Source organism: Mobula birostris, chromosome 7, assembly GCF_030028105.1.
Source record: "Mobula birostris isolate sMobBir1 chromosome 7, sMobBir1.hap1, whole genome shotgun sequence".
Taxonomy (NCBI): domain Eukaryota; kingdom Metazoa; phylum Chordata; class Chondrichthyes; order Myliobatiformes; family Myliobatidae; genus Mobula; species Mobula birostris.
In genome coordinates this window covers 117,419,408-117,428,449 of record NC_092376.1, presented here as the reverse complement: position 1 = coordinate 117,428,449, position 9,042 = coordinate 117,419,408, and the positions used below count along the sequence as shown (strand labels likewise).

At 45.9% G+C, this 9,042-nt stretch overlaps 1 pseudogene; it reads left to right on the top strand.

Annotated features, from left to right (window-relative positions):
• Positions 1-841: 841 nt before the first annotated feature.
• LOC140200959 (uncharacterized) lies at positions 842-3,971 on the top strand (annotated as a pseudogene).
• The last annotated feature ends 5,071 nt before the right edge of the window (positions 3,972-9,042 follow it).

The window sequence follows — 9,042 nt, the reverse complement described above, 5'->3', positions numbered from 1 at the left end:
TTTTAAAAATAAATTTCCTTCAAAAATATAGCTTGATATATTTAAGAGTGGGAAAGCTTGATTAATTCATCTGAAAGTTCGTCATAAAAATACTTTGTGTTAACTCAGCATTGTGAATAACCCAATTTGAAATAACCGAAAATAACTCAACACTTAAGAACAAATCCGCAGCTGGGTTGGACAGTTTCCAGATAAATTAAACAAAGTACTTAATTTAAAACATACCCATTAATATCCTTGTCTTCAAAAGTTATACCTTCATTTTGGCTTTGCTGGTCAATTTTCACCCGACCAATCTCTAAGGCATGGTACTATTTGCATCTGAGAAAATTCTCTCCTATTTAGGCTTTTCCTGTGATGGCTAGGACTAGTTTTTCTCAGCAAGTTCCACTGGGGGACCTATCACAATCTTTCCTTGTAGACCAGTTAACAGTAAAATCTGGAAAAATATATTGCAGAGGTTAAGGCTGAGGACAGGATATACATTCATGTGAAGGGTTATGGTGAGGTCAGACTTGGAGTCTAATATATAACGTTGGTTGTTCAAGAAATGATAATTCCACATTGAGGTACATTGTCATCTAGTTACTGACTACTAGTCAGATAAACATCCTTTCACTGCTACCTCTGCCTCCTATCACCAAGCCAAACTTAGACCTGTATTCTTGACGAACAGGAGGTCATCTTATTGAAAAATGTGAGGGTAGATGCTCAGATGTTTCCACAAGCAAGAGGGTGAGCAGTTAAAACTGAGGTGCAGATTCCATAATTCTTTGGACAAACGACTATGAGGAAGCAGTGTGCAGGTGGCAAAATTTGCAAGAACGATCGCGGCTTGAAGATCCACCAAGCAAGGATGAAGTGTTTGGCGGGAGCAGGAACAGCACAACGCACAGGTGTCCAACCTGGTGAGACGAAGGAGAGGCCAGGCCCGGAGTCACCCCATAGTGCCCGGAACCTCCAAGTGTTGCAAGCTAATCCCTCTAACATGAAGTCTAACAGGAGGCGGATCAAATGGCCTGCAGCTAACATGACTTCACTGTGGAAGCAGTTTGATGAAGATGTTAACCAAATTCTGGAGGCAACGGTGAAGGGAGGGGTTGATAGGAAGCTGCAAGCCATGACAACAATTATTGTTAGTATTGCAGCTGAACGGTTCAGAGAAGAGGGAAAAGGAGGCTCAAAAACATCTTACTCGAAGAACCAAAGAGCATTGAGGAACCACAACATCAGGCAGGAGATGAAAGCGCTGAAGTCCTAATACAAGGAGGCAAGAGAAGAGGAGCGCATTGGCTTGGCCCAGCTGATGTGCATACTACGAAAGAAGATCAGGGTCCTCCGCCGGGCAGAGTGACATTGGAGGCGGCATCGTGAAAGGGCCCGAAAACGTGCTGCCTTTATCGCCAACCCCTTCAAGTTCACCAAGGAGTTGCTGGGGGAGAAGCGCAGTGGGAAACTGGCCTGTTCGCAGGAAGAAATAGACCAACATCTGAAGAAGATATATAATGATCCTGAAAGAGAGCAGGAGTTGGGAGAGTGTGACATCCTAATAGACCCACCTGCACCGGATGTGCAGTTCGATATGACAGAGCTGCAACTAAAGGAAGCCAGAGAGGTTGTCCGCAAAGCAAGGGCAAGCTCGGCTCCAGGACTAAGCAACACCTCGTACAAAGTGTACAAGAACTGCCCCAAATTCCTGCTGCATCTGTGGAAGATCCTGAGAATCTCCTGGAGAAGGGGGAAGATTCCAGAGCAGTGGAGAGTGGCTGAAGGGGAGTGGATCCCGAAGGAGGAAAATGCCACCCAGATAGATCAGTTTTGCATCATCTCCCTGCTGTGTGTCGAGGCGAAGATCTTCTTCAGTGCAGTTTCTAACCGGCTGTGCACCTTCCTAGCAAAGAACACCAATATTGATACATCAGTCCAGGAGGGTGGCATTTCAGGGATGCCAGGCTATCTGGAGCACATTGGTGTGGTGACACAGCTCATCAGGGAGGCCAGAGAGAACAAGGGCAACCTGTCAGTGTTGTGGCTCGACCTGGCAAATGCATACGGCTCCATTCCGCACAAGCTGGTGCAGCTCACACTGACCAAATATCACGTCCCCAGCAGAATCAGAGACCCTATCACTGATTATTACAGCAACTTCAGGATGAGGGTCTCTTCAGGAGCAATTACATCAACCTGGCACAAGGTGGAGGTCGGCATCATCACAGGGTGCACTATCTCAGTGACACTGTTCTCCATAGCCATGAACATCCTCACTAAGTCTGCTGAACCAGAGTGCAGAGGGCCCAGAATGAATTCCGCTCAACGGCAACCACCTATCAGGGCATTCATGGATGACCTCACAGTCACCACAGAATCAGTCCCAGGCTGCCAGTGGATTCTGCAAGTGCTCAAAAAGCTGATGGAGTGGGCCCGGATGCATTTCAAACCTGCCAAATCAAGATCGATGGTGCTGAGGAAAGGGAAGGTGGAGAACAAGTTCCAGTTCAGCATCGCAGGCACGGCCATCCCAACCATCACAGAAAAGCCAGTCAAGAGCTTAGGCAAAGTTTTTGACAGCTCTTTAAGGGACACAACATCCATTCAGGCAACCTGCACCGAGTTGGATGGCTGGCTGAAATCTGTGGACAAGTCTGGCCTACCTGGGAAGTTTAAAGCCTGGGTGTATCAGCATGGCATTCTTTCCAGAATCCTGTGGCCCCTCCTTGTCTATGCAGTTCTGATCTCGACAGTCGAAACCTTAGAGAGGAGGGTTAGCAACCACCTCAGGAGATGGCTGGGGCTGCCAAAGAGCCTGAGCAGCATCGCACTCTATGGACACCACAACAAACTGCAACTGCCCTTCAAATCCTTGGAGGAAGAATTCAAGGTAACAAGAACCAGAGAAGTGCGACAGTATAGGGACTCAAGTGACCCGAAGGTGGCTAGAGCAGGGATCCAAGTAACTACTGGCAGGAAGTGGAGGGCAGAGGAAGCTGTTCAGGAGGCAGAGGCGAGGCTGTGTCACAGGAGGCTGGTGGGAGTGGTCACACGAGGCCGAGCTGGGCTAGGATCCTTTCCAACTCCCCAAATGGACACCAGAGGGAAGGAAAGGCGTTGTCTAGTTCAGGAGGAGGTGAGAGCAGTAGTGGAGGAGATGAGAGCCTGCAAGGCGGTGGAAATGAGGCAACAGGGAGCTTGGACAAGATGGGAGAATGCGGTTGAGAGGAAAGTGACCTGAGCTGATCTTTGGAAAGCCGAACCACACCGCATCCAATTTCTCATCCAGGCAGTGTACGATGTGCTTCCAAGCCCATCAAACCAGCACACATGGGGCAAGACACAGTCATCTGCATGCCCACTGTGCTCCAAGCAGCTGTGCAAGGGCACTTGGTGAGGGACGGTACAGGTGGAGGCATGATCTGGTCCTGAAGACCATCGCTGAAGCCATCAGCACAGGAGTTGAGTGGGCGAAGCGGTCCCAACCCTCCAAGCAGACCATTGCCTTTGTCAGAGCTAGGGAGCAGCCAATACCTGCCAAAAGAATATCTGCAGGCATTCTGACCTCTGCAAGGGACTGGCAGCTGTTGGTGGACCTCGAACAGCAGCTGAAGTTCCCCAACCATATCGCAGCCACCACCCTGCGACCAGACATTGTCCTAGTGTCTGAGTCGACTAAGCAAGTGGTGCTGCTGGAGCTGACAGTCCCATGGGAAGATAGCTTGGAGGAGGCCTTTGAAAGGAAGCTCTCCAAGTACGCAGGACTGGTCAGCAACTGTCAGCAGGCTGGATGGAGAGCGAGGTGTCTCCCAGTGGAGGTTGGTTGTAGGGGATTCATAGCCCATTCTTTAGTTAGAGCCTTCAGCATTTTGGGCATCGAGGGAGAGAGGAAGAGGAGAGCCATCCGCAGTACCACTGATGCGGCAGAGAGGGCCTCAAGGTGGCTGTGGCTCAAAAGAGGGGAGCCATGGAGTCATAAGTAGCTAGCCATCTGGACACAAGCTGGGGTCTGATCAGCCCCGGCTGAGTCACCTGGAGGAGGTTGTATGATGTTGAAAGACCCGAAACACCCAATGATTCCAGGAACATCACTGAAGATGTGTCCAGAAGCATCAATAGGTGTATGTACACAGCGGAATTCTTTACGTCAGATGGTAGAGGATAGCTCATTGGCCATCGATAAAGTGGAGGTAGACACATTTTTGAAACATTGGAAACCTGATGGATATGGGGAACTGGTGCAGAAGAGGAATCAGGGCCAGGGGTGGGTCAGCCATATTATTAAAAAGCCTGAGAGGCCATGTGGTCCAGTGTTCTTGTGCAGGTGGCATGCAATAAATACACACACACACACACACACACACACACACACACATATATATATATATATATATATATATACATACATACATACATACACACACAGCCAACATACCTGACAAACAAACAGAAAAGCTTTCATCTGAGATTTGAGCATAAACCTTAGGCTGAGAGTCTGTAGTACTGAGGGAGGACATCACTGCCACCGTTCAGATGAAGTGCTAAGGATGTTAAAGCTGTGTGCTTATACCCCCTGCTCCACTCGCTTTATACTTACGACGTGTGGCTTAGCACAGCTCCAATATCATATTCATATTTGCTGATGACATCACTATTGTAGGCCGAATCAAAGGTGGTGATGAATCAGCATATAGGAGGGAAATTGAAAATCTGGCTGAGTAGTGTCACAACAACAACTTCTTATTCAATGCCAGCAAAACAAAGAACTGATTATCGACTTCAGGAGAAGGAAACCAGGGGTGCATGAGCAAGTCTGAGGATCAGAGGTGGAGAGAGTCAGCAATTTTAAATTCTTTTGTGTTATAACTTCAGAGGACCCGTCCTGGGCCCAACATGTAAGTGCAGTTATGAAGAATGCATGGCAGCACCTCTATTTCCTTAGAATCACAGAGTTGTATATGGTGACATATCTGTACTTTGATAATAAATTTACTTTGAACTTTTGAACTTTGAACTGGGTGCTCCTTCTGTTCTCTCAAATAGGTGCAAAACTCTGTCATCCGATTTCAAGGAGTACGGAAGGATCCTTGATGTCCCGAATAACAATCATCCAGCAATGAATGATGAAAAGTCAGATTATCTGAACCATTTTTAGTCAGAGCAGAGAACAGGATACAGGAGATGAGATACAGAATAAACTTACTTGCAATACAGTTCACATGAATGGTCATTCTCTTCACCTCTCATGAGGCAATAAATGTGAATGACTAATAATAAAAGTATCAAAGAGAAATTGTCACCCATATGAGTTGTGTGGTTTTATTGTTGTATTCTTTGTAAGTTGGTGAAAAAAATCTGCAAACACATTTCCCCGCTGGCACATAAATACTTTATACTTTATTGTCGCCAAACAATTGATACTAGAGCGTACAATCATAACATCCGTATTTGATTCTGTGCTTCGCGCTCCCTGGAGTACAAATCGATAGTAAATATTAAAAATTTAAATTATAAACCATAAATAGAAAATAGAAAAGGAAAAGTAAGGTAGTGCAAAAAAACCGAGAGGCAGGTCCGGATATTTGGAGGTTACGGCCCAGATCCGGGTCAGGATCCGTTCAGCAGTCTTATCACAGTTGGAAAGAAGCTGTTGCCAAATCTGGCTGTATGAGTCTTCAAGCCTCTGAGCTTTCTCCCGGAGGGAAGAGGGACAAAAAGTGTGTTGGCTGGGTGGGTCGTGTCCTTGATTATCCTGGCAGCACTGATCCGACAGCTTACAGTGTAAAGTGAGTCCAAGGACAGAAGATTGGTTTGTGTGATGTGCTGGGCTGTGTTCACGATCCTCCGCAGCTTCTTCCGGTCTTGGACAGGACATCTTCCATATCAGGTTGTGATGCACCCTAGAAGAATGCTTTCTACGGTGCATCTATAAAAATTAGTGGGGGTTTTAGGGGACAGGCCAAATTTCTTTAGCTTTCTCAGGAAGTAAAGGCACTGGTGGGCCTTCTTGGCAGTGGACTCTGCTTGGTTGGACCAAGTCAGGTCATTTGTGATATTGACCTCGAGGAACTTAAAGCTTTTGACCTGTTCCACTTGTGCACCACTGATGTAAATGGGGTCGTGTGGTCCGCGACTCCTTCTGAAGTCAACAACCAATTCCTTCGTCTTGCTGACATTAATGGATGGGTTATTGTCTTTGCACCATGCCACCAGGTTCTTAATTTCCCCTGTACTCAAACTCATCATTACCCGAGATACGGCCTACAATTATGGTGTTATCAGCAAACTTATATATTGAGCTTCATGGAAACTTGGCAACACAATAATGGGTGTACAGTGAGTACAGCAGGGGGCTGAGTACACAGTTTTGTGGGGCACCGGTGCTCAGAGTGATTGTAGAGGAGAGCTTGTCCCCTATTTTTACAGCCTGGGTCTTGCCTGTGAGGAAGTTGAAGATCCAGCTGCAGACCTAAGTGCTAAGGCCCAGGTTCCGGAGCTTAGGAATCAGTTTATTTTGAATGATGGTATTAAAAGCAGAGTTGTAGTCAATGAAAAGGAGCCTTACATTTATGCCTTTATTCTCCAGGTGTTCTAAGGAGGAACGTAGGGCCAGAGATATGGCATCTACCATTGACCTGTTGCTCCGGTAGGCGAATTGCAAAGCATCGAAGTTGACTGGTAGGCTGTGGTTGATGTGTGCCATAACCAATCGCTTCAAGCACTTCATAGCAATTGATGTCAGAGCCACAGGTCGATAGTCATTCAGGCATGCCACCTTACTCTTCTTCAGCACCGGGATTATCATTTCCTTCTTAAAACACGAGGGGATCTTAGACTGAAGCAAAGAGCAGTTGAAGCTGTCAGCAAACACTCCAGCTAGTTCGCTTGCACAGGCCCGGAGAACCCATCCTGGGACACCATCTGGGCCCGTCGCCTTCCTCAGATTTACCTTTAGGAAGGCCCTTCTAACGTCCTCCTCGGTGATGATGAATCTCGATGCCACCACGGCCGGTTCATCCGGAGGGTGTGGGACTGCTTGTCTGTTTGTCTCTCGAGACCAGATTGCCAACCCTGACTCTGCAACGTAACACTGTCTATATAGTACAATGATCAACATCATTAAAACAGACCACCCAATCATTATCACATACTTGTTCAGGAAGATGCACATGCTAACTGACAGCTGTGTTTCCTGCATTACAAAAATGACACACTCCTAAAGTAACACACATCAAAGTTGCTGGTGAACGCAACAGGCCAGGCAGCATCTCTAGGAAGAGGTGCAGTCGACGTTTCAGGCCGAGACCCTTTGTCAGGACACTCCTAAAGTACTACATTAGTTGCAAAGACCTGATTAAGATCAAGGAAAAGCTTCACAATGAAAGTTTCCCTTTTCATTTGCAACTTATTGCCTTCTATCTTCTACACAGATTAAACAGTTTGTAGACAGATCAATGCCCAATACCCATGAATAAGTTGAAAACATCTGCCCATGTGATTGTGTGCATGGCACATGGTGCACTGGCTGATTATGTTCAATATATAACCCAATGCACTGAATAAAGTAAACTACTATTGTTAAAAAATCATTTTGATACTTGCAGTATAACACTACAATACTTGCCCTGCCATTTTGCTATTGCAAACACTGTAGTTATTTATTAAGCAATGAATAACTTTAGATTGGAGTGTTATATCCGTGAGGACCTGGATGAAGCTTTGCAGGACCTAATTTCCCAACAGATTTCTTGTGTATTTCAAAGTGGACTGTTTCACTTCATCTGCCTGGATATCATTTGGCTGAACTCCCCGAGCTCCACGGGCTGTACAAGTGATTTCGAATTATACCTCTCTGCACAGTTCCCATAAAATTCTTGCAAAGTTTCATCTTCTTCAGGGCATGCTGAAAGTTAAAAGCTCAAAGCAAATGTATAATCAAAATATGCATGTATATGCTGTTGTATACTACCTTGAGATTTATTTTCTTGCAGGTACTTATAGGAAAAAAGAAATGCAATAGGATTTTAAAGAAAACTAAACATGAATAGACAATGACTGACAAACATCAATGTGTAAAAGAAAACGAACTGCAAATAGAAATAGTAATAGAAATATGAGTTGTGGAGCCCTTGAAGGTGAGTTTGTAGGTTTGGAATCATTTCATAGAAACATAGAAAATAGGTGCAGGAGTAGGCCATTCGGCCCTTCGAGCCTGCACTGCCATTTATTATGATCATGGCTGATCATCCAACTCAGAACCCCGCCCCAGCCTTCCCTCCATACCCCCTGATCCCCGTAGCCACAAGGGTCATATCTAGCTCCCTCTTAAATATAGCCAATGAACTGGCCTCAACTGTTTCCTGTGGCAGAGAATTCCACAGATTCACCACTCTCTGTGTGAAGAAGATTTTCCTAATCTCGGTCCTAAAAGGCTTCCCTTCTATCCTCAAACTGTGGCCTCTCGTTCTGGACTTCCCCAACATCGGGAACAATCTTCCTGCATCTAGCCTGTCCAATCCCTTTAGGATCTTATACGTTTCAATCAGATCCCCCTCAATCTTCTAAATTCCAACGAGTACAAGCCCAGTTCATCCAGTCTTTCTTCACATAAAAGTCCTGCCATCCCAGGAATCAATCTGGTGAACCTTCTTTGTACTCCCTCTATGACAAGGATGTCTTTCCTCAGATTAGGGGACCAAAACTGCACACAATACTCCAGGTGTGGTCTCACCAAGGCCTTGTACAACTGCAGTAGTACCTCCCTGCTCCTGTACTCGAATCCTCTCGCTATAAATGCCAGCATACCATTCGCCTTTTTCACCGCCTGCTGTACCTGCATGCCCACTTTCAATGACTGGTGTATAATGACACCCAGGTCTCGTTGCACCTCCCCTTTTCCTAATCGGCCACCATTCAGATAATAATCTGTTTTCCTATTTTTGCCACCAAAGTGGATAACTTCACATTACCCCTTGGGTAAGAGTGACCATAATATGGTGGAATTCTTCATTAAGATGGAGAGTGATATAGTTAATTCAGAAACAAAGGTTCTGA